Below are 24,478 nucleotides of genomic sequence, written 5' to 3' on the forward strand. Positions count from 1 at the left end.
ACTCAAGTAGGAACACATCCATCCTGAATTTGACAGAAGACTGTAATCAGAAATTGGTCTATTCCAACAGCACAGATCCAAACACCTTTATATTTCACGAGTTCTTTGTGTGCTCACACACAAAGCCGTTTAATCCAGCTGTTCTCAGCAATCATTCACAAAAGCGAATGAACGAAAAAGAAATAATCAGCAACCATTTCCACTCCAACCCTTTGGCTGAGGAGGACAATAATTTGACTGCTTCAGTCGATGGACAAAACTATTTCCTGTGCCTTTAAATAGAAGGTTATTTGAGAGAACGTGCTTTCACACTTGGGCTTTCTGAAAACAAGGTTGTCCTGCCTGTTTCACGGGCTCTGGCCTCAGCTTTTTGCATGAGGTGAGGCAGGGAGATGCCAACAGGTGACTTTTCCAAGACTGATCTGATCTTCAGGAGGTGTAGTAAAGGAATAGCATTGCAAAGAAAAAGCCAATTAAATTAATCTGATTTTTCTCCTTAAGCAGTCACGCTGGCAGGGACTGAGCTCGAAGGCCTGTGTCTTGGCCTGCACCGTGGTGGATGGCAGCGAGTCACTGACCTGAAGGCAACCAGTGATTTGGTCAAAGCAAAACTAAAAGCACTCAATCATGCCACCTAATGAAGGATGGCAACGGGAGATGATTAAAGCTGCTACTCAGAGCTATAACCACATGGCACAGCTGGAGCAGGATTGAGCTCTATGGTCTGAAGGGTTTCCTTAAGATGGTCTGCAAGGATGTGACACAGGGGCCTGGCTCCATCAGGACATGAAGTAAAGCACCAGGGAATGAGGACAAGCACAGGAACAGTCCCAAGAGAGTAGTGCCACAAGGAACCTTGGCAGGGGGACGTTAGAAATTTTCAAAAATCAATCACCTGCTGGTTCATTTTGGTGTTGGGTTTGTGTTCTTTGCTCTTTTTTCCAGAAACACAGTTTGGCATTCTCTCTCCATATTCATTTTAGCAAATGGAAGACTCACACAAGAACACAACACTTTTCATACGTGACACCTCCCAGATACCCTCCCAGTTCCCTGGAGAGTTTACCAAACATTTTTAGACAAAGCAGGACAAGTTGGCTGCCTTAGTTTCAATACTGGAGTGGTAAAGCTTTGCAGAAGAACAGCTAAGTCAGTGAATAACAGAATCATGACCATCAACATCTACCAGCCCTGTACAGAGCTGGAGAAGATGGGGGCTGAAGGCTGTTTCTGCTCCAGTGGCTGTTTAGAGGTAGATGTTATCAAATTCCTTTCACATCTGCTTAGATTTCAGGAGACAAGCACCCACATCACATACAGAAAAACCACCCTCACATCCTTTTGGCAGCCAGCCTTTTGAAGGGGAGCAGAGGAGGAGGAGCTCCTCGCCCCAAGAGGCTGCCTGTGAAGGGCACAAGCAGTGTGCAACAGCAGAATAATACGGGAAATTTTTGCACTACTGCAGTCTGCACTGCACCTACTCTAGGGATAAATAAAATTCCAATCTCCACAATCTCCATCGCTGTCAATCTGACACCTTTTGTGAATACTAAATTCACACATACAAAGAACTTTCTCCTTTGTAGGTTTTGAAACATCTCACATGCCGTTTCCTACTGGTAACGGAACAAGCAGTATAATTTCCTACCTGGCAATTTGAAGCCTCTTTTTCAGCAGTTTGGAATAATGGATTATGCCTTTTGTTTGTCAGTAGGAACAGGCAAATAGAGAGCTAAAAAAAAAAAAAAACAACTGCAAAGTTTCAAGCAACAGTTCCTGTACTAAAAGAAGATCTATTTGCTGCCTGCTCCTGTTGGCTAATAAACAAAGGGAACATCAGGTGTCCATTTTAAAAATTCTAAAGATCTTGGATTTTTCAGCTGGGAAAGTAGGACGACCTCCTGATACCTTGGGCAGATACACCCCTAACAACCGACCAGCAAAAAGCAAGAACTGCTCGCTCATCATGCATGCAGCTCACCCGAGCAGCCCAGCTGGACAGGGAGCTACTGAGAGCTCAACAGGCCATGCCAGAAAACACTATTTACTTTTTGGACACAAGCTATAAAGAGCAACCAAGAAGTAATTAAGGTTCCTGAACACAGCAGGACAAAGGATATCAGCTCCAGTGTTGGTCAACTCCAAGAAGTTCTTAGTACCCATGGACAGCTTCTCGGAGACCACCAGCCCAACCTCTAACTACCAATACTCAGTTCAGAGCCTCCAAAAGCCTCAAAATGCCTCTCTGCAGATTATTTTGCAAAGTCATTCTGAATGAGGGCATATCTAAAGCTCTGGCCTGAAAAAGAATAAACCTGCCCATATTTACATGAACCATATTGCTCAGTATAGCCAACAAGCTGCATGAGAGCCAGTTGCTGCCAAGCCACAAAAGGGCTCCCAGAAAGAAGAGCTCCAATACATTCCTATATTAATAATAATTTCAAAGGCTTGAATAAAAATCAGTCTGGTTATATCAGCACAGCCAGTTGGTTTTGGCTGCTCCCCTGACCCTGGCCGGGGCCCAAAGGTAATCTTGGTGGAAGGCTGCTGCTGGTACTGCCATGACATTTATACAAACACCTGAAGTGTACAGGACAGTTCTCTGGTAGAAACCAACACAAGCATGGCAAGAAGACACTGTGCAGTGCTCATTTAAATATCTCCAAAATGATTAAAAACTGAGAGAGGTTACATTAAAAGATAAGAGGCCCCTTGGATATTTATAAAATACCCCATAGTTGCATTTGGCACAGAACACACATCCCATCCTCCAGCCAGGTAGAAAGGAGTTATTTTTGAGAACTTGATAGTAAGAAGTGAAAAGAAATAACTGTGCTTCTCTCTTTTTTTTCTATTAAGCTAATTCCTGTTCTCTAAAGTCAGTTTGAAAGCTCCTTTCAATGAAAAGGGGGAGGGAGGAGAGGAAGAATCAGATCTGCTTGTTTTTTGCATTTGACATTCAGGTCTCGTCACCCTGTTTTGTTTTCCTGGAGGACGCGGCAGCGCAGACCTCGCAGAATGATGACATCACACCCACAAAAAACCAAAACCCAAACAGGAGGGAAGCAGCTCTCCCTCCAACGAGAGCTCAGAACAGCACCTCTGCTTCTGGTTGGTACCTTTTGGGCAACTCAAAACTCAGTGTGTCCAGGGGTAACAGAATATTCCCTTCACACCCTGACCCATGCCAGCTGCACATCAAAATGGGGAATGCGACAGCCCTGCTGCTTTCCAGGCCAGGTAGAATCAAGTTAAAAGGTGTTTAGTGACTGCTCCCCTTTAGAAATACCTTGGACACTACATTGTTTTATGCTTGTTTATGCCTGTTTTATTGTTGGTTTGGAGTTACACAGGCAAGAGGCTTTTACCACCATGAAACAAAGCAAAGTACAGCATGTTTAATCACCGTAAATTGAAAACTGCTCTTACTGAAAGGTTTTATTTACAAAGTTATTTCTTCCATATGAGGTGAACATTCTGAGGAGCATCTTTGCTGCAGAGCAAGAAGCTGTACTGCACTGGGGACAGAGGAACTGCTAGATGTGTATGCATGCAGAGTGCAGCACCTGTAGAGGGAAAAGGCACACCACTTGCAGGGGAGAGGTGCTCATACCTCATCTGTATTTATTAAAACTCCACCTTATTCACAAGCTCAATTCAGACACAATACTAATAATTTATCAAAGCAGCAAACAAACTCAGTCTTGCTATTAACTTAGGGACAATGCTCCAACAGGAACATCAACTAACTAGGTCTCATTCTCAGATTTTGTCCACAAAAAGTATTTTTAATATATGCCACACAGAGAATTTCCCACTCCTTCCCAGAACTTATAAGTCTTGTTATTACTGTTCATTAGATATGAGAAAAAGGTTCTTCCCGCAGAGGGCGTTTGGGCACTGGAACAGGCTCCCCAGGGCAGTGGTCAGAGCCCCAAGCCTGACAGAGTTCAAGAAGGTTTTGCACAACACTCTCAGGTACATGGTGGGATTTTGGGGCTGTTCTATGCAGGGCCAGGAGCTGGACTTTGATAATCCTTGCAGGTCCTTTACAACTCAGAATATTCTGTGATTCTGTGATCATCTACCTTGAGAAATCCCAGCACAACAAATGGCTGATTTAAGAACAACAAATGGTTGGTTTCAGATCAAATGCAATTACAGATTTCTGTGACATAGCTGACATTTTCCACAGAGTTTGACTTTAAACAGTTAAACAGTGAGACAGTGGAATGCACTATCTAAAGATCTCAATCTCCTGCCCCAGTGATTAAAAAGAAGGAAAATGAGACAAGCAACTGCTATTAAGGAAGCATCAAAGGCAGGTGGTTACTCCAATCCAAGAAGAAATTCTGCTCATAAGTTTGAAGTTCAAGATCTGTTGTCTCAGATGGGCCCACGGAGCGTGCCGAGTCCTGCTGGGTTGACTCCGGAGACCAGTCAGGACAGTCGGACAGTGACCATCTCTGTAATTTTCTCTTTACATATTTACAGAATGTATTTTAGTGGTGAGACCGTATGTGTCATGTCCTTAGAAATGCTAATCACAGGCACAAAATCACATACAGAAAACCCCTAAATCAGCAGGTGCTCGGTGCCTCCAAACCAGAAAATAAGCAGACAAGTAGAATCACAACTCACACCATCCTCTCCTTCCACTCATGCTGCTCCGTATCATCCTTGTTTCCCCAACACCTATGTAAATAGGGAGGTGGATTTTGCAACAGGCATGATAAACAGGTAGGAACTACTTCAAACCAGCACAGGTAACATTAGTTCTGAAGCTGAAAGCAATTCTTGGAGAAAAGTTGCTAAATTTCATACTCCGTGGCTGTGGCAACATCAAACAGAAATCCCTCAGAAAAACAAAATATTGAGCACTTTCACACAGGTACTCAGATTTCAAGGGTTTTATGGGGTTTTTTGGGGTTCTTATAGTTTAAAAGAATGACTGAAGCAAGAGGATTCTTTGTTTTATCATCTCCAAGTAAGCCCCAGCTATTTTACTGCCTAGGTATGCCTGCAATGAATACCCACACTGCAAACCTCTCTGCAGAGACAGTTAGAGCAGAATCTAGAACAGATGAAAGTTACTTGTGATGAACTGAGCAATGGCTCATCATGGAGCTTGCAGATTCCCAAAAGGCATGGGGGCTTGAAGGTCTTCCTCCTTCCCAGGGTATCAGGTGAGAACACTCTCAGCTCTTTACAGCAGTGTGTACTTGCACTACACAATAACTGGACACTGAAGAAGATGTGAGATTCAGCTATAGTAGGCACTGCATAAACAGGATGAAAAGACACTCTCTGCCTCCACAGATCTCCATAAAAATGTCCAGACAATACCCAAGTATTGCAATTTTATATGCACAGGCATATTTTTTACTTAGATGGGCAGTTCCCAGTTATCCTTGTGCGTGACCAACTCCCAGAATGAAACAACTTAGTTTGTTATTCATCAAGTTCAGGAACTGATTTACAATGCATTAAAAGCCCTTTTCAGATTTACGTAAAGACAAAAATCAGTAAAAAGTCACAGAAAACACATAAAACACAGAATATTACAGAATGCAAGATGCAGCCAGCTCATTCATGACCAGCATTAAATTGCCATTATGATAAGAAAAATCTACATAGTGGTTGTATGATGAAATGAAATAACCCATCCCCTGCATTATCAATAGGTCAGGCAGACTTTCAAAGGAGATCTGGGACAGTGGTGCTGCTGAACTCTGAGGTCTGTGCTGCTCCACCACACCCTACAGGCAATGCAGCATCTCCTACACTTCTGCTGCTCCCTTAAAACCTGCAGTCCTCAAGTTAACCACGGACCAAGAAGACAAATTCTTCTACCCCACCACCCACTACACTGGGCAAATCGCTCACTTCAGTATCCTCACTTTATAAATGTGAAAAAAAATATACATTTATCATCCATTTAAAATACCTTGAGATTTATGGATGAAATTCAGATCAAGGAATTACTATTATTATCCTGCCAATTCAGAGAAAAGTATAAAACCATCACGTATGTAAGATAATCTTTCTTTGTTATAGCTTAGATTTTTATTTGTGTATTAATATTTCATTTCTCGTCACATTAATATTAATTATAGCAATTTCTATTTAAACATAAAATATTTGTAATACCTACAAAAAACACTGTGATTATACCAATTTATAGTCACTACAGTAATTAATTTTCAATACCAGAGAGTGCAATGGGAAGACTATTCAAATGAGGATCACACACCCTGGTGCTGGACCAGTCACTGCAGAGAGACTCCAGGGCCCCATGTGATGGCCCACAATCACCAACTCCTGCAACAGGGGAAAACAAGAGACTTAAAATAATATGTGAATTAACACTTCCAAGAGATAAGGGGTATTTAAGAAAAAGCACCTATCACTGAAAAGATTTTTGAAAATTCAGGGGCTTTTTAAAAATATTTTTGAAAATTGTGCATCAAAAATTCCATGTAAATTTTTTTCAACAGATTAGCAAATAATCTTCAAGTGTTCTTTATGTTTTTGTGACTAATTATGAGCTCCTGAAGATAAAACAGGTCCTTTATACGTAAACTATTTTCACGTTAGTCTAGTATTCAAAGCACTCTGCTTGTTATTGTCAAATCAGGAATGAATCTTTTGCCCAGTCTTGTTTTTGCAAATAAATTTACATCATCAGCATTGCAATGAAATCAAAGGTAATGGCGAAGATGAGGACTTCCTTCTGCCACAACATTTTGGATAAAAAAAGCATATATATGGACCTCTTCTTTAGTACAGATTATTTTAGTGTTTGGGTCCCTGCACTCTGTCCTCCCAGTCAGCAAGACAGAAATTTTGAAGACTCTGGTCAGTTCAGGACTGCTGAGCAGGTTGATCTGGTGAGAATGTGGTCAACTTCTGAGCTAGCAGCTCACTGCAACATCTTCTGACAGTGGGGGAAGGAAATACCTCCAGAGATTGTCATGCAAACATCTGAACTCAGCCTCTGTAAGCCCTCTTCTCTCACCTCCGTGGGCACTCCAGCTTGTACAGCTCTGGCCACCTAAGGTGGTTTTTGGAATGGAGATGTTCTAGGACTCCTTTGCCCATCTATTGTGTCAAATGAAGGGAAAAATACTCTTCCATCATTCACAAAGGACAGATGATCAGCATTCAGATGGGTTCGCCTGCATTCTTGCTGCAAAACGGGCAGGTCCCAGCAAGAATTAACAGGAGGTTCTACCACACACCTCCAGCCAGAGACTAACCTAGTTTTAAATACTTCAAAGCACGGGTTAGAGGGGGGTTTGTGTGGAAAGGGAAGAAGGAAAACTAAGCCAAAAGCACAGGTAAGAGTTCAGGGTTTGCCTATATGGCAATTAACCTATAATAAAAACAGAGCTTGGCATTCTTTGCAAGGCACTGCATCTGAAATGTATCATTATTTCCTTCCCAACTTTGATACGCACTTCTAGGAGCCAGAAGGAATTTTTGTCAAGGCCCAGGTTACCCTGTTTTTTAATAAAGTTGCAAACCTTCATAAAAGCCCCAATCTGTGAGCCTGGCTGCATACTGGGACGTACCAAGCAAGCATAAAGTGGGGTTTGTACCAGCTCAGCTGATGCCAAGGAAAATCATATCACTGCACTACAGTCTTTATGGGTGGTGAAGCCACATTACTTCAGTTACTTCAGTACATAATTCTCAAGAGAAGACTTTAATATGCACAGGGTAATAAAAAAAACCCCGAGGAAATGTGGGAGGGTGGTGGATTTAGAGGCAGAAGATCATGTGCTGTGCACAGACCCCATGTTCCATTTGACCCTGAAGAGGTAGGCAGCTTACCTAGGGGTACAGGGCCAAATTACACTGGAATAGATTCCAAACCCAGGGTTTAACTGGTTTGCTATCTAGGCCAGGAAACAGTTCTGGAACACATTTAACACAGTTGAATCGCATCAAATCACGGCTGGCCTAGAACTGATTTTAACAACTGTCAACTGCTCCTTGGACCAGGTAAGGCCAAAAAGGAAGATCACAGCATACAGTTTATGAAGAGCACAGAGACTACCCAAACATCCAGAGCAGCAGCAGCAAAGCAAGGCACATTCAAATCCCATGATCTTTATTCAGATTGGGTTACAAGGAAGTGGGAACTGGGAGGAGTTAATGTGTTAGTGACAACTGCAAGTGAGAACTGAAGGAGAAACATGTTGCACTGCCACCACCACACAGCTTGAGAAACCCTAATAACTGATAGAGAAAGTTACTGCACTACTTACTGGATACCCGTGGCCTATTTGAGAAATAGCACTAGCAAAAATAACCTCTCATCTCGGCTGGGGAGGGAGGGACAGTCACCAATTAAAAGGGGACTGTGGTAGGAAATGAGGATTGCATATTAAGAAGGGGGAGGGAGGCAAAAATAACAAACATGTGCAATAGCACATGAGATTCTTTCCAAGAAATCTCAGTACGACATTTCTCTGGGCATGGGCTCATGGGTCTGTTACTGGCCTCGAGCAGTGGTACGTCAGGGAAGAGGAAGGATTGCTGGATGCTTGGAAAACAGACTGAACACATGGATGGGGAACAAGCCAAAAACTGTTATAAGAAATGTTCCCTACCCTTTCAACATACTTGCACATATTCCACTTTCCCATGCTCCTGGATCCCAAAGCTTTCCACAGGTTAGAAATCAGCCAGACTAGAGCAAACTGAAGCTGAACCAGCAATGCAAAGGCAAGGACTGATCCTAAAGGACCAAACCCCTCAAAATCTGTGTCTAGTGATGCTCAGTCAATGGCAGTAGGCTAAAGAAAAAGAGGTTTTAAATTTCAGATGAACTAAGTGAAAGGTTGAAAGCAACTTTATTCACATTTAAAGAATTCAGGTGTAATAAACATTGGCTATAAGCAAAAATCTCCAAGATTAATGTTAAACCAAAATTTACTTTTCAGATATGGATTGATACAAGTGACAGGCAGCAAAAGCTTCCAACGAAACTCACAGGCACTGCTCCCCCACATTCTGATAGGAGGCTGCCCTGTAAACATGCTGCACTCAATGAGCGTAGGAGAAAACTGTTTTTATAAAATTACATCTCACTCTAAAGAAAATATTTGCATGGCTGTAGCCAGGAGTGTAATAAGGGTCAATGGAAGATCAGAGGCACAGAAAAATGCAGAGCCTGCCAGCTTTAGAGTTCTGTGATTCTCACTTCTTTCCTCAAGATGTAACTTTTCCCTCAAACAAAACATTTCTAGCCTCTTATATTCTAAGGACAATATTCAATATGTAAATCTCATGCTGTCACCCTATCCTGACCCCTAGAGAAAAATCAAAACTGTTTCTAGCCAAGCAATACAACAGGCAAAACTACAAGCTACTGTCCACTCATATTAAGAAGCCATCATCACTTTAACTCATGTTGGACTGTCCTCACCAAACCCTAAGAAAAGGAAAACCTCATCTCAAAGCTACAGTGTAGGTGCATAACTAATCCTGCAAATCTGGGCTCAGCAAGCTCTGATTAAACTGGAGAAACTTCTCTGTTTAGGCAAAACTTCTTGCTGCTTTGGCAATTTCATGCTATGTTTACAGTGGCCACCTTGCCTTTTCTTCTGGCAAAGAAACCAAGATTTAGCAGGATGTAAAAAAAAAAACAACCAACCAAACAAAAAATGCTAATAAAAAAAGAAACCAAGAGTAACAATGCACTGATTTCTGACCAGGTATTAGAAGTTCTCAATGGCTTCCCTTTGGTAATTAAAAAAATTGTCATTCCAGTGATCACCAAATATTTGTTTAAAAACTGCTTTAAGAAGCCAGGTTTGGAGCCCCCATTGTGCTGGCTAATGTCCATTGTGTTTCTAAGGGCCTGCAGAAAGTATTCCCTCCTCCATGTTCTGTACTGTAAATGAGCACTTAGACAAGGAGGGAATACAGTGTGTAAAAGCCAACTCTGCTTCTAAACAGCTCTCCATCCTTTCCTCCTGTTTTGTGCACACTTCTTCCCCTCAGACACTTTGCACTTCACCTCTGATTTCATGTTTTTATATTTTAAGGGTTTTTTTCACAGGAAGGGCTCTCCCTCTGGAACTTCACAGGAGGGGAATTAGTGGTTTTCTGACCCTTCATCCATTGGATTTTTTTTCAGTCTCTTCTCCACAGAGAAATCAATGTATTTTCAGCAACTCCTCAGCATGTTAAAGGACAATAAAAACAAAGAATCCTGAAACCTAACCACCTCAAGTTTAGCAAAAAGTGCCACCAACCTCTGGCTCCCAATCTCATCGCTGGCTGTGGTGGCACGGCCCAGTCCCTGGGGCTCTCTCCAGCCTCACCTAAGTGTGCACTGAGCCATTTCAGATCACCAAGCTGACACAAAACTCTCTGTATCTTCACTTAGCTTAGCTTTCTGCTGGTGCAGGATCAAAGACCAGAGCCAGTGGAATGACACACAAGGAGAAGCAGGTGAAGGACAGCACCACACACCTCAGTAAACTTCTAGGGTAAGGGGCATTTGCCAGAAAGCACCAGACTGCACAGACCAGGATTTCATCCTGCACCATGTCCATCAAGAATGATGGAGAATGTGAGAAGAGTGAGACACATTCTAGAGCTATAAAAGAAAGGGCAGACATCAGTCTCAGGAGGTATTAAATCATCCCTCTCTATGGTGCTATAGACAAGCTTCTCCCAAACATAGTTAACCAAGGGAGGACATGTGTCACCCATAACTGAAACCCTGCTGTCAGACCCAGGACACCTTCTGATTCAGTCATGATTCTAGCCCAGGGTTGAAGTTCAGCTCTTCCCTTTGTCCAGGTTCACAAAAGGAAATAAAACTGAAATCCTTCACACTAAGTAGCATACTTGGACAGGAAGAATGTAATGGTCACCCAGGCCCAGTCACTCAGAAGACAAGAGCCTGGGTCACTCCTGGTAACACCAAAGGTTTTTATAGTTTCTAGTGTGCACTTCAACATAACATTATGTTGTTTACATTATTTTAATATGAACAGGAACAAAACAGAAAATGCTTCTAAGATAGGATCTTAGTGATTATGCAAGTGTTCCCCAAAATACACTAAGAATGGAATAAGACAAGTGGTATTTACCATAGCTTCCTCACCACTTCTGGATCACAGAGAGAACCAGATCAACCCTAAATATTTTCTTATTTCAAAAAACACCTATAGTGTCAAATAACTTCTATGAGGCATATTTTGTAAACAACTTTAGTCTCTACTAAGTTAGATCAAAAGTATATCCTTGCAGAAGCAATAGAGTGAGAACTAACAGCAGCAGTACCTCCAGTCTGTCTTTGCTAGAAAGAGAATTACACCTGAAAAAGAAGTACCTGGAAACCATCTAATGTTCCTGTTGAGTATGCAAGGGTTGTGTCAAAGTGGAACTCACTACTGCAGAGTCAGCTACCTACAACATCTTTAAAACAAATCTCTGAATTTGCTGCCACATCTATTGTTCTCTACAAAACATCCTCATTACAGGAAATCCACTACTAGGATACATCTGAAGATGTAATTATTACTGTGATATTTGCTTCTCCTCTAATGTATCTCACCAAGAGTAAAACCTGAGGCTGTCTTACAAATCATTAAAAATATGCTGTTCTGGTGACAAAACCTGACAAATACAGACAGAGATGAAAACCACGCAAATGGAAATGTTATTTAGCTGGAAGTAAACATTTAAAGTTTTCCAGCTTAGCTTACACCAGAATTTAACAGCAGGACACAGATAACTTTTTCAAATAGTCTAACTTGAGGCCTAAGCCAACTTATCTGTACATAATTTTAATGCCAACATCTGGTCCTGTACAGCCAACGCTTAATTCAGTCTAGTTAAAAAGAAAAATAATATCAAACTATCCAAGGAGTTTGTACTTCAGGCAGTTGTGTTTCAACAGGATTAAACCTAAATTAAGCTGTTCTACCAGAATCACTTTCTCTTCAGTGAGGTATTCTTAACAGAGGAGAAAAACACTCTCTCAAGTTCAAAGGACAAATTAAGGTTCAAGTTTATCAATATATTTCAGTCTACGGGTAAAAGGAAAAGGAGTCCTAAAAATGGCAAACATACCAGTCAGAACTAGGCCAGTGTTGTGGAGAATCTAATATGAAGGCTCAAACCAATCGTTGATTAGGTTTGCCCTTGGACATAAGTAGCAAAAACTATGACATGCTCACTATGAGCAGGCATAAAGGCAAGGAAAATGTAGGCTCCAAGTAGGGTCAAGAAAAATGTACCCAAAACTGTATTTACTGCTACAGAATTTGTTATTCTGTAATCCTGAAATGGGAAAACAAACCTTCACTAGTGTCAAAATGTATCATTTTTTCACTGTTTTCACCATTATGTGCTATCTGCTAAAGCTGTTTTTCAGACACTGAAGACCTGAGGTATATTGTTCAATAATATATATGTGTGTGTGTTTGTGTCAGGGGTGATATTTTGGGAACATTTCATCTGAAGCACTTCAAGCTGATAACCTTTGTCCAAATACATAAAGCAAGAGCCATGTCAAACGCACTATAAATAGCATTAATAGTAAGGAATCAATAACATCCAAACCTTTAGGTAACATCTTATTAATCCGCCCTTGGCATGCATGGGCACACTGCTGTAAGGGCTCTCAAAATGCAATAGTCAAAGGTGAAGGACACAATTTGTTCAACTAGTTAATGCAACTGCTATTTAACCAACACAGCCACTAAAATGCCACCTAATGAAATACTCCCTACCATGATAAGTAGCAGAGACAAGCGTGATAAAACACAAAACGTTTTTCTAAGGAAATAAATTAAAAGTCCTCAGTGCTGATACCGTTGTCTTATTTTTTTTTCCGAAGACATGTACAGATCTACAGTTGACAACAACCATTTTAATCCCTGGTTCTTCTCCCCCCCCCCATCCACCCCATTTCTTGTACCGCGCCCAACACAATGGTACAACTGCATCTCCCAGGTATCGCCTCGATATTTATTTCTGCTTTCACAGTGACAAAGGTGAACTCTGATGCTCCAAAGATGCTTGCAGCAAAGCGGGGTGAGAGATATTTCTAAAGGCATACCCACACGCGGGTTACAGAAATCCAGCCTCCATGAGATGTTTTAATCTGACAAATTAAAATGGTTGGGAAACGCTATTTGGGTAACGGAATCGGCCGCCACATGCACTGCTGAGGGGGGGGAGCAATAAAAGGTCTTTAAAATAGGTCACTTTCAGCCAAATCCCACACCAGCACCGAACAAAATGGTATATACACTGAAAACTCACCGCTTGGGGAGGAGCGAGGGGCAGGGAGGAAAAAAAATAAAAGGGGGAAAAAAAAAATAAAGGGCAGGAATCAGGAATGCACGCGGGTCTCCCAGGGACCCCCAACCCCCTCGGGGGTTCCGGGCTCTGCCGGCGAAGCCCCCTGGGGTGGGGTGGGGGCCGCAGACAAAAAGGGCCGCGGCTCTGGGCACGCCTGGCCCCGGCCCCAGCCCTGGGCCTCCGGCGGCCCTGACAGCGGGGAACACCCCTCCGCCCGCGGCCGCCCCTCCGCGGGAAGCGCCATTTCGCCGCCCGCTCCCCCGCTGGTGCTCGGCGGCGGCCGCGGCCCCGACCCTGCGGCAGTGCCGCAGAGCGCGGCGGGGGAGGCGCCGGCCCCACCGGGCCGCCCCCCCCAACCACCATCCACCTCCTCCCTCACCCTCCCCGGGGCCGCCCCGGCCGAGTCCCCCGCCGCGCTGCCCGCCTTACCCTCCGCCGCAGCCGGGCTGGGAGCGCCGGTCGGCCCCCCGCGGAGGAGGAGGAGGAGGAGGACGAGGAGGAGGAGGAGAAGAAGGAGGAGGAGCGGGGCAAGGGGCGGCGGCCCCGCGGGGGGAGGCGCCCCCGGAGGGGCGTCGGGCCCGGCCCCCGCGGGTGCCCGGGCGCGGCGGGCACAAAGGCGGCGGGGCACGGCACCTAAGATGGCAGGGCGGGCGCGGCGGAGCGCTCAGCCGCCGCCGCCACCACCGCCGCTGCCGCCACCACCGCCTGGGCCCCGCTCGCCGAGCCGCGGCCAGGCCGCGCCGCGGAGGCGCGGCGTGCGGGAGGGCGGGCGGCGCCGGCCGTGCCGCCGCGGCGGAGCGGGTCCGTGTGCCGGGCCGCGATCGCTGCCGCCGCCCCGCCGCCGCCGCCTCCCCTCAGCGCCGCCCGGGCTCCGGCTGCGCCGCCGCCGCCGCTCCGCGCTGCCCGCAGCCAGCGGCCCCCGCCCGCCCCTCTCGCGAGACTTCGCCGCCCTCTCCCCCCAGCAGCACCGCCGCGGCCGGCGGGAGGGGCGGGGGCGGTGGGGGGCAGGGGCAGGGCCGGCGGGGGGCGGAGGGGCAGTTGTGGCGCAGGGGGTGTGAGGGGGACGGGCTGTTGGGTGAGGGGTCTCTGAGGAGAAGGCAGCCGGCCGCGGGGGGCTCTGTGGGCAGGGGCTGTTGGTGCGAGAGGACTCTGAAGAGGGGGTGTTGGTGTGAGGGGACTCTGAAGAGGGGGTGTTGGTGTGAGGGCTCTGTGAGAAGGGGGCAGCTGGCCGTGAGGGGCGGTTTGAGGGGGCAGGTTGGGCAATGTGAGGGGTAATTAGGGTGAGGGGGTCGCTGAGGGACGGGAGGGAACCGTCGCCTCGGGGTGCTCAGGGGGGTTTTAGGAAGAGGGTTATGGGGACCCTGACGGGGGGAGAGGGGCCTGATGGTGGGGTGCTGGTTCTGGGGCCGTAGGAGCTCAGCAGGGCTGTGGGGGGACTACAGGTGTGAGGAGGAATGGGTAAACTGAGCAAAGGCGTGGGGCAGCTTGGCTGGGGGCTCTGGGAGGGAGCAGAGAGAGGGGGGGCTCAACACTGGGGCAGATGGGGCCTGGACATAGGTGGGGAGCTTTAGAGGGGCAGATGTGGCAGAGAAGGGTGGTTTTTGGGGCAGGCTGTCTGGGGTAAGGCCGAGTGGAGCTGCCTCTCCACTCAGGAGCAGCTCAGCTACAGGCAGTGACAGTCCCAGGAGGTGGTAGGTGCTAACTGTCCTCACCAAATGGGTACATTTCAGCCTGCCCTTGGCCAAACTGTGTCTGGTTCGTAGTCACAAGAGGGAAAAAAAAAAACTCATGGACTGAGCACATGGCCTCCCAAGCTGTAGTCTTGGCTCTCAGTCTTGGTGTTGAACTTGGTAGGTTGTTGAGCCTTTGTGTGCTTTGGTATCTCCATCTATGAAGCAGAGATAACAGTTGGCTTCATGCAGGGATTAATTATCGCATCTTGTAGTCACGTATTTGTTTATTTGTTTTTACTATAGATTACAGCTGGAGGAATTCTAAACAGTCCACTTCTGCTTGTCTTGGTGTTTGAGCGCATTGTGCTCCTGTCTGAACAGAGGAAATCACTGAGGTCAGTCTCCCTTGTGTTTACAGTTGCTTTCCCTTTCAGAAGTATGGGGGCAAGGAATCATCAAAATAACAATTCGTACTGACATCCTGATAATAAATGAATAGAAACAGTTACATAAGACACGAAGTTTGTCAAAGGTGTGTTTGTAGGGATGGCTTCCGCTTTTGAATTCGGGCTTATACTGAAGGGACAGTACACTCGGTTATAAAATGCCCTGCAAATATTCCGTTTTGAAGTGTCCCCACTATGAAATAATCCAATTCCATAAATCCAATATTACTGCTTCTGCTGAAATAAAACAAGCGAAACAAACTTCCTTCCTATTCTCCCATAATCTAATAGGTATTTTGTATCGTAAGGCTTTGTATCCAGCAGGCATTGAGGGTGATGCTGGATACTATTTATGTGAACTTGGCATTTACCGTCAGACAAGCAGAGCTACTGGGGACTATTCAACCTGGGATGGGGGAAACCTGAGGAAAGTTGAAAGCAGAGATTGGCTGTAACAACTGTGGGCCACGCCTAGAGTTTTGTGAACTTGGCACAATGGTCTGACACTTTGCCTCTTCAAATCCCAATAGGAAAAGTAAGACAGATGTGGATGACTTCAAACACATGTAGTTCAGGTACTGGGAGAAGCAAACTAAAGGTTTATCTGATTATCTCAACCTCGAAGTTGGCAGCTATGACAGGAAACTTGGTTTCATTCATCTGCCAAAAATATTTGTAGTGTATCATTTGACAAGTTAAAAGGCATTTTTGTAATGACAGAAAAATAAAACTATTCACTTTCTGAAACTACAGTTTCTGTCTTCTGAAATAAAATGGGTTTGGAGACATGCTTCTGGGGAAATTAGGGACATGCTTGAAAAGTAAATATTTGTATTTTCAAATGTTAGAACAATGGTGTTTGAGGCAAAACCGTTCAGCATGGTCTGTCAATATAAATTTGATTTTGTAGTTGTTTTGTCAAATTAGTGGGTATCATTTGCTTTTGGAGATGGGAGAACAAAATGGAGCAGTGAGGGAGTGATCCGCCCACAGGGTCATAAGGTAGAATTGAAAATTGGATTCTTCTGAATCTTGATCTTGTACTTCTTCCTGCAGACAAATTGCCTTTAAAGCTCATGAATTATGAGAGTTAGCAAGGTCTGTGGAGCTAACCTGGCAAATGCCAGCAGAGAGTCTGGGCCTCAGCTCTTTGTGTTACACACATAAAAAGATAATGAGAGCGCTAGGTAAAAGTCCTTAGAGTCTAACAGTGGCTGCAGAAAAACGTGAATAATGGTTTTGCTTTAACAGTCAAGTATTTTACTTAAAATGCTAGATCTGTGTTTGGTACATATTCAGTGACTGCTTCAAAAATAAACAGTATCGTCTGTGAACAGACAGTTTAGAAAAAGTCCACTGAAATTCTGAAGGAACAGCCAGTGTGAAAACCGACTTGATTGTTGTCATCTAAACTAAGCAGCACATTTAGCTTTCCTAGTCCTGTGCATGAGGCATGTTCTTGCTGCCTTCTCAGGTGACCATAGCAGGCACCTAGAAAGTTAGTTTAGCTTCATTTGCTAATTTCCTGATGCAAATTTAGTCCATTTAAAGAACTTTATTACATAAAAGAGTATGTCTGTGTCTGGGATTTGCACCAGTCTATCCATCAGTTAGCCATACCCAAAGTTAATTCCATCTGGAGGAGGTGCCAGAACATCAATAAATAAATATTACAAATTGCCTAGCGGTTCAGCTGACAGGCAGAACTGGTTTCAACACATTGTTCCCAATGTGCTGCTGCAGAGCTGGTCCTGGGGTAGACCTGTGTGACATTCCAGCACGGACAGGACCTTTAAGAGCATGCATCAGCACTCCATAATATTGTAGGAGAGGAAGTAGAGAACAATACTGTGTCCAAAGGAAACTGTGGCAAGAATTTATTCAAGGCACGTTGTAATTACTCGAGCTGGGAGTTCGGCCAGGACATTGGGGTTAACACCCCTACTCCTTTAGAGGTGTCATAGTTTATTTTTTTTTAATGACTTTAAGTGATGAGAAGCTTGGCTTTCTGTCTCAGCAAAATGACACCAGCTCTAGCAGTGAGAACTTCTTACAGCAACAGGAAGGTGCTGGTTCAGAACAAACTCAGAGCAGTGATGTGGCCTAGTACAGTAATCATTGCTTTATAAATACTTGCAGTAGATAAGGAAGATAAGGGAGTGATTAGGGCACGGTTTCAGCTGCTGTAATCACAGCCATGCCTTCCTCAGCCTTCAGTCCACACACCACTTGAATCTGGCCATTTTTAAGCAAAGGATTTTAAATTTTAGAATAAGTCATAGAACTTGAAGCCAAGAAATTTGGTTATTAATTATAGAGCAGTTAGGAACAGAATTTGTCAATGCTTTTTTTTTAGGAAATTGGTCATCAGACAAGCAGAATGTAATTTAGCCAAATTTGGGAGTTCTTTTAATTTTCTTTCATGGCACTGAGATTATTTTAAAAGTATTCTGTGTGTGTATGACATGCTAGTTTAGAAACTAACTTTCAGGTTGTTGTCTGCTTGCAAAGAAGAGAAGCACTCATGTGCTTTAGTGTGTGAGCAGTTGTGCAATGCACAAGTGAGGAATTGTTTTCCTTTTACTAGCTCATGAAGCCTGCCATCATTCCTATAGTGCACTTTGGGCCATTATTATGGGTTATGAGGTTATACAGGAAAAACATGTTCTAGATGGTTAAAATAAACGAGGTAGAGTCTTCCAGATTGTTGTAATCTGGTTTTGTATCAATGAAGTAAACACTTGGGTACATCCATCGGGATGAAGATACCATGTCAGGCAGTGTCCCTCTGACAGTTTGTGTTGTAATGACAAAACTGAAGCAATACTGATGTTATTACGTAACCGCTTTTGTATTGTATGACAACAATAACGCCACTTCACTCTTCTCTTACCTTTTATTAGATAAACAAACATGCTCCTTGCTGGGCACTTCTGACTGACCCACGAGTCGAGAGGTTTTAGCTATTAAGAAATGGGGATATGGTGGCACAAGAAGTACATGCAAGGTCATATGGATAATCAGTTTCAGAGCCATAAACAAAATCTCAGCCTTCTGACTGTCTCACTCTACCCTCTGGGCAACCAGACAGAAGTGGAAAAGTGGCTTGGAGTGTGACTCAATAGCTTTTCCTTCCTCAGCCACTGCCATGCTGGGCAATTACAAATAAATGCCAGTAGGTCATTTCCACCTGAGTCAAACAGGTTTCCAAGGGACTCTAGGTAGGATGTCTTCTGCTGGTGAAGGCTCGTCGATGAATCTTTGCAATGGTTTTGCTTTGAAATATTTTCACAATTTCAGAACTGCTTTTCCAGGCCATGACAACTGAGTATGAGGAAGGTCTATTCAGGTGTCTCGGATCTTTTCCCAATGGCAGGGCTGAAGGGGGTTTTACTCTGTCATTGGTTCAGAATGCCTGGAATGGGCACAGTGATCAGTATTGTGGAGGCCTTGACCTTGAAGAGTGGCTGGTGGAAAGAAGCAGCACAGGAAAGGCTTGTGCCTTGGCTCTGGTCCTTGGATGGATGGGTAAGAGGCGGCCTTTGGCAGAGAAGGGTGAAAGGTGACTAATAATGTGAAACTGGGAGGAAACTCATTACAATTATGCAATCTGCTAGTGGCTTTCTTTCTCTGAGAGAAGACACTTTTTGTTAGTTGTCCACTGGCAATTGCTGCTCATGCTGTTTTCTGCTTGACTTAGGAAGCTTAATTTAGCTTTGCAACAATGAAAATACAACAGGACCTCATATCTTTGCTGTCTGTCTGCAGAATTTCTTTTAGCTTTACTTTGCCTCTTCCCTTTGTTATTGGTTCTTTTTCTGACTGTCCAGTAGTTTAGCCAAGATGATGAAACGTTTTTCTGCTGTCATGCACTCACTCCCCATATCTCACTTGTTCCATGGTTTTATGTGTCCTTCTTGCCACACTTCCAAAGCTTCCATGGAGAATTTTCCCGTGGCAGATCAGGAAATGGTCTGGTCTAATCCTTCTCCATTGGTTTCCCCTCCACAGCAGAGCCAGCAGAAGAGAGTTTAGTTTGCTCCGTGCCTGACCCTGCTGGGTTAGGGCTGGATGTCTTAGCTCAGACCCAAGCCTAACAGTGCTGTGACTGCACTGATCTTTGTCCTACACTGGCTGGTGTATGGATGTGTATTTACATCTGCTCACCCTGGTACAGGGATGTAGCTTCTGGAAGAACAGTTTGCTGGACATGATGACTGGAACTGCTGGAGCAAGAGCTGGTGGAACTTAGATTCTGTATTAGCATGGTGGCTTTTCCAGTGATCTGCAATCAACACCATTGACCCCATCTGGATCTTGATCTCCTGTTTTATAGATTTTATAGCTAAATCAACATTGTACATTGTTGTAAACATGCTCCCAGCAACTGATTCTTATTAGAATCTGTAAAATAGTTGTGAAAATGTGTCCTTGCTCTTCAGCAATTCTGCAGTCACCTACCTCTGAGACATTGTATTTCACCCTTGAATAAGATCCTAGACCAGAAAAAGAGTTAGACTGCATACAGATTAACAAATCTGTTGCTAGTATCTCTGGCTACTGCAGCATGACTCACCCATCAGTGCTTGTCAGTGTCTGGCGTGACCTCATTGAAAGCTTCAACATCTCATATGTGAAGGCAGGTTGTAAAATCCAGTGTGGGAATCCTAAATAGGTGGAGAACGAAGTTCTGAGACTGTGCTAATGCATACATCATAAACGTCCCCCTAGAAATCAATTATGCCCTCACCAAAAATATTCTTACGGATTTCTGAGAGTCTTTTGATGCTAAACCTGCTTTTCCTTGCTTCTACTAAAAAAATACCTGTAACTCAAGACATCAATAGAAATTAATGCTGGTGGGAAAATTTAAGAGTGGATGGGACAGGTCGGGGAGGAGATGCTCTGTCATTTGCAAGGGCAAGAAAGAGCTGATGGTTCTTTTTTCTTTATCAGTTTCTACAGGCTTTTGCTCTTTCTTTTCCTCCTATGTCAGTACGTGGGGCTTCTGGTACGCTGGTTGAGGGAGGCAGGTGAACAAAGGGCAACAGGAGCTGTAATAAAGGGACTGTATGAGCGAATTAGTTTGTGATATCTTATGTGTGGCTTAGATATGTAGTGTGATGATGATAGAGAAAGTGGGAGGCAACGGGAGTTTAGAAATCAGATGGTTCTCTTCAGCTGGTGCTTGCTGAGTAAACATGAAGCTTGTGCTCAGTGCCTGTACCTCCTTCCCCTGGGCTGTCACACACGAGCAGACACAAGCAGTGCTGCTCACCCTAAACTGAGCCAGCTGCTGGCAGTTTAATTGCAGAGCCCACATCTAGAAACAGAAGCTCTTGTCTTCTCACCTGCTACTGAGGGAACTTTTAGTCTCTAAAATCACAAGACTGGCTTTGTCCCACAGGTATCTGCTGCCACTTAAATGCCTGGCTGAAAGTGAAGTCCCTGGCTGCTGGTCTGGTTGCTGTCCTTAGGATATGTGAATGTATGTCCCTGTTTTGCTGTAGGTGATTTCTGTATGTGGCAAGTTGTCTGTGTCAGCCTGGCAGCTTTGTCCATAAGCAGCAACGTTACTGTCTCTTGGTTTCCTCTTCCCCACGGTCCTCAGAGCTGCAGCTCTTCACTGGTTCTACAGACCTGCTTTGTCACAAAGTGTCAGTAACTCTGCAGAATTCACCGTGTCCTCTGCTGTGCTTGGGATCAACCCAGCCACCTCTCTGAATGTAGGTATGTCCCTCCTGTAGACCTGCTTTTCTGTCCAAACTCTTACCTGGCAAATTTGTTCTCTTGCCCTTTGCCTTAGGTAGATGATATTATGACTTCTGCGTTCCTTAATGTTTTTTTTTTCTTGAGACTGGGAACATGGATTATTATTATTATTATTATTTTGGGGGTGGGGGAAGAGGGCAAAGATCTGGTTTTATGTTCATTTTATGTTCTGGTCCTTCTTTAAAGAAGGTCTAGAAGGTCATAGAATCAAGGCACACATGTGATTTGTAGGGAGAAAATTGGCAACCTTATACCTTTTCATCCATGATTCCTTACCATGGAGATCAGCCAGATACTATTTGCTTGGCTATTTCATGAATCCAAGGTGAAATAAATTGATGTCTCTGTAGTACACTGTGCGCATACACACAAAATACATCTAGAAATTAACGTCTCTGATGTTCTTTGCACGGAGACCAAGGCCTAGATGATGTTTTAAGAGTGAGCATGCCTTTCCTGGATGATCTGATGGACATGCATCATGATATACTTGGGTGAAAGAGACGAAAGCCCCATGTGCTGTCCATGCTCCATTCAGCTGTGGGGGCGTTGGCTTAAACGATTGATCTAGGATTTGAAGCCCTATTTACATTTACATCCTTGATTTACCTCTTGAATTTTAGTATCTTGGCAGAGCTGTCTTTCACGTACTAAGGCATACCTCGGGTTCAAGTAGAATCCTGCTCTTACGTCAAGCTCAAACCTCATCGCTGCTCCCTGCGTTCAGCTGGAAACGGACGGACACCATTTATGCCTGAATATCCTGAGTCACCGATTCCCAGCTGGCATGTGCGCTGCAGTTCCGTCTCTTCCTTTCCGACTGCACTCCCTAGAGGAGATTGGGAACAATTGCAGTCGTCGGCTCCAGCGTGGCGTGTGCTTGTCGGGAACCACACAATTGGTGGACAATCTCTGACTATGTCTATGGGGTGAGCTGCCTGTGATTTGTTACTGTAAGCCTGGTGTTTCCATACAGGAAAATAGAACAGGTGTATGCATATGAAAAAAAATTAGTTTCTTTGCTAGTAAAATATCTGCGTTGTGGAGATGGTGATAGGATGTCTTCATTAAATAATTGGTGAAGACCATTGATAAATTGTGTGAAAGTGGATGAAAACTAAGAATCTGGAGAAGTGATGAAAGGTGAAGTTCATGCTAGTAGGAACATGGGTCCACCATGCAGGAGCCAACAGGTTATCTGTCAGACACTCCTGTCGTGCTGTGTTTGTTGTCCTGCTTATGCAGTGTCCCAAAGAAAGGCTGCTGAAGCTCAGCAGGGAAATAATGCAACATGTTGCTTTCTTATTCGATCTGACCAAAACATTTTCACCACGTAATGCTTGCTGCTAGTCTTGTGCGTGGCTCTGGGGGAGGCTGAAACACAAAGCACTTCACTGAGCTTTTTGATGCAACAGGTCTTGACATATTGCTGCTGGACACGTCTCCGTGTCTGATCTGAACTGCGACAGTTCCATTCTGTCCTGCTAAAATAACAACATATTAAACAATACTTTCTGTCCGTGCTGTTTCCACCTATTGACTAAAAAGTTAAATTCTTACTAAGCTAGTTTTAATTTACATGTCATAAAATATCAGTTAATGGTCAGCTGATTTCCCTGGCATGAAGAAAGTAAAAGTATATAACAGATTAATGCTTGCCCGGGACCAAATGAGTTGAAGCAGCTTCTTCTGCTGAAACACAGAGATGAAACCCAGTGAAATACAGAGATGCTCTGCCAATCAAACTTGTTTGCAACAGGTCACCAGTGTTTCCCTGGACAGTCCATCCTGTTAGCAAGCACTGATCCTGCTATGGAGGAGATATGTGCCTTGTGCTGACTCATGGAAGTAGGTGCAAGTTGCATCAGTGAAGTAAGAAGTGGCTCACCTTAGAAGCAGGATGTAGGTTTTGGTGAAAGAACTGTTACAGAACCAGCTTTAGAAGAAAGTTGAGGGGAAAGAATATATGAGAGAGACTTTGAAGCCTGACTTGATGAAATTCTGATTCTTCTTGTTGCATCAGGAGCTTGTTCCAAATGAAATAGGTGCACAACTGTTAATACCCCTGCCTGAAGGGTCTTGGGAAAACATGCACTGTAGCTACAGACAGCAGTAGTCCTAGGGGACTTTTCTGGGGTGGGTTGGCTGACAGCTGCTCAAAAACTTTCATACAGAGTTACTCCCTTGTTCCTCCTTTATAGATCTGACTCATCTGTCCTAAATACACCAGTTTCAGTATTTTCTTTTCTCTTCTGTCATTTACCTCCTATTTCATATCCTTCAAGCTTCTTTTTGTATCTCCAGGCTTAATTCTGTTAAATCCAGTTTCTTTGGCTTCTACTCTGCCTGTGCTTTGCACCTGCTACAGAACCCCAGCAAACTTGGCAACCAACACTTGGGCACTCCAGAGAAAACAACTGTCTAGACCAGGCACCTTCTGCCCGATGCCCTGGATGTACCCCAGAGCTCCCAGGCATTACTTTGTATTCAGAACAACATGTTGCTATGCAAATGGTTCCTTTCTGCTCTTCCTGCTCTTACTTCCACAGAGATATGTGCACCCAACTTCTCAGCAGGCACTAGCCTAACGTTTATTGATCTTTGTTACAAAGATCTGATGCAAAGGAAGATTGATAAAATCTTGTCTGGTGTTTTTGTGAACTCATAACTGCACCTACCTCCCCCTAGGGAGTGAGGGAGCCCACAGAATAAACAGCACCTTCTGCAGAGGCCTTAAAAGAGCCTCTGGTATCCAGCAGAATTCAGAAAGGTGTGTTACTCTTTCCTAAAAGGAAGAGAAATCAAATCTTGGTGTAAAGAGTCCTGTGGCATGGGCAGGGCAGAGAAGCCTTAATGCAAAGTCACAAGCCATTCCAGTTAAAGCCCCTGTTGCCCTAGGCAAACACAGAGCCTGTCAGTGTCCTGCAGCTTTCATACAGAGATGTGACCAAAATAGCTCCACAACTTCACAATGTGGCTAAAAATAGCTTGCAGGTCAGCTTTTTTCTCAAAGGTAGTGGTGACACCAGGGGGAGAGCACTCTTGCTGCTGTTCAGTGCAGGTAGAACTGGGGTAAACAAAGCAGAGACAGCAGCAGTCTAATTAGCTAAGTAGCCTTGAGGAAAGAGAGAGAAGGGGTAGAAAGGACTAAGGAGGTGCAGTGGAGAAATGGACTAAAGCGTCAAAGGCGTGGTTTGACCCGCTGCCACTGGCCAAGTTAGTGTGCTTATACACAAACAACTTCTCCCT

The 24,478-nt window shown here is 44.4% G+C and overlaps 2 protein-coding genes across 7 annotated transcripts in view; one reads left to right on the top strand and one right to left on the bottom strand.

Moving 5' to 3' along the window:
• The window catches only part of TAOK1 (TAO kinase 1), a 70,948-nt gene extending 56,962 nt beyond the window's left edge, over positions 1-13,986 (bottom strand). For both annotated transcript variants that reach the window (XM_050322131.1, XM_050322130.1), the window contains exon 1: positions 13,768-13,986. The gene's annotated coding sequence lies outside the window, so the exon portion shown is untranslated. The remainder of the gene's footprint in view (positions 1-13,767) is intronic.
• A 940-nt stretch (positions 13,987-14,926) lies between these two features.
• NUFIP2 (nuclear FMR1 interacting protein 2) overlaps positions 14,927-24,478 on the top strand; it is a 42,683-nt gene continuing 33,131 nt past the window's right edge. Inside the window, exons 1-4 of one of the 5 annotated variants that reach the window (XM_050321609.1) lie at positions 14,927-15,188; positions 15,315-15,406; positions 20,968-21,187; positions 21,853-22,158. The gene's annotated coding sequence lies outside the window, so the exon portion shown is untranslated. Of the gene's footprint in view, positions 15,407-20,926; positions 20,946-20,967; positions 21,188-21,852; positions 22,159-24,478 lie in introns of those variants that run through there. The other 4 variants (XM_050321607.1, XM_050321606.1, XM_050321610.1 and 1 more) reach the window with 4 other exon arrangements.

The sequence above is a fragment of the Myiozetetes cayanensis genome, unplaced genomic scaffold (assembly GCF_022539395.1).
Source record: "Myiozetetes cayanensis isolate MyiCay16 unplaced genomic scaffold, myiCay2020 scf27, whole genome shotgun sequence".
Classification (NCBI taxonomy): Eukaryota; Metazoa; Chordata; class Aves; order Passeriformes; family Tyrannidae; genus Myiozetetes; species Myiozetetes cayanensis.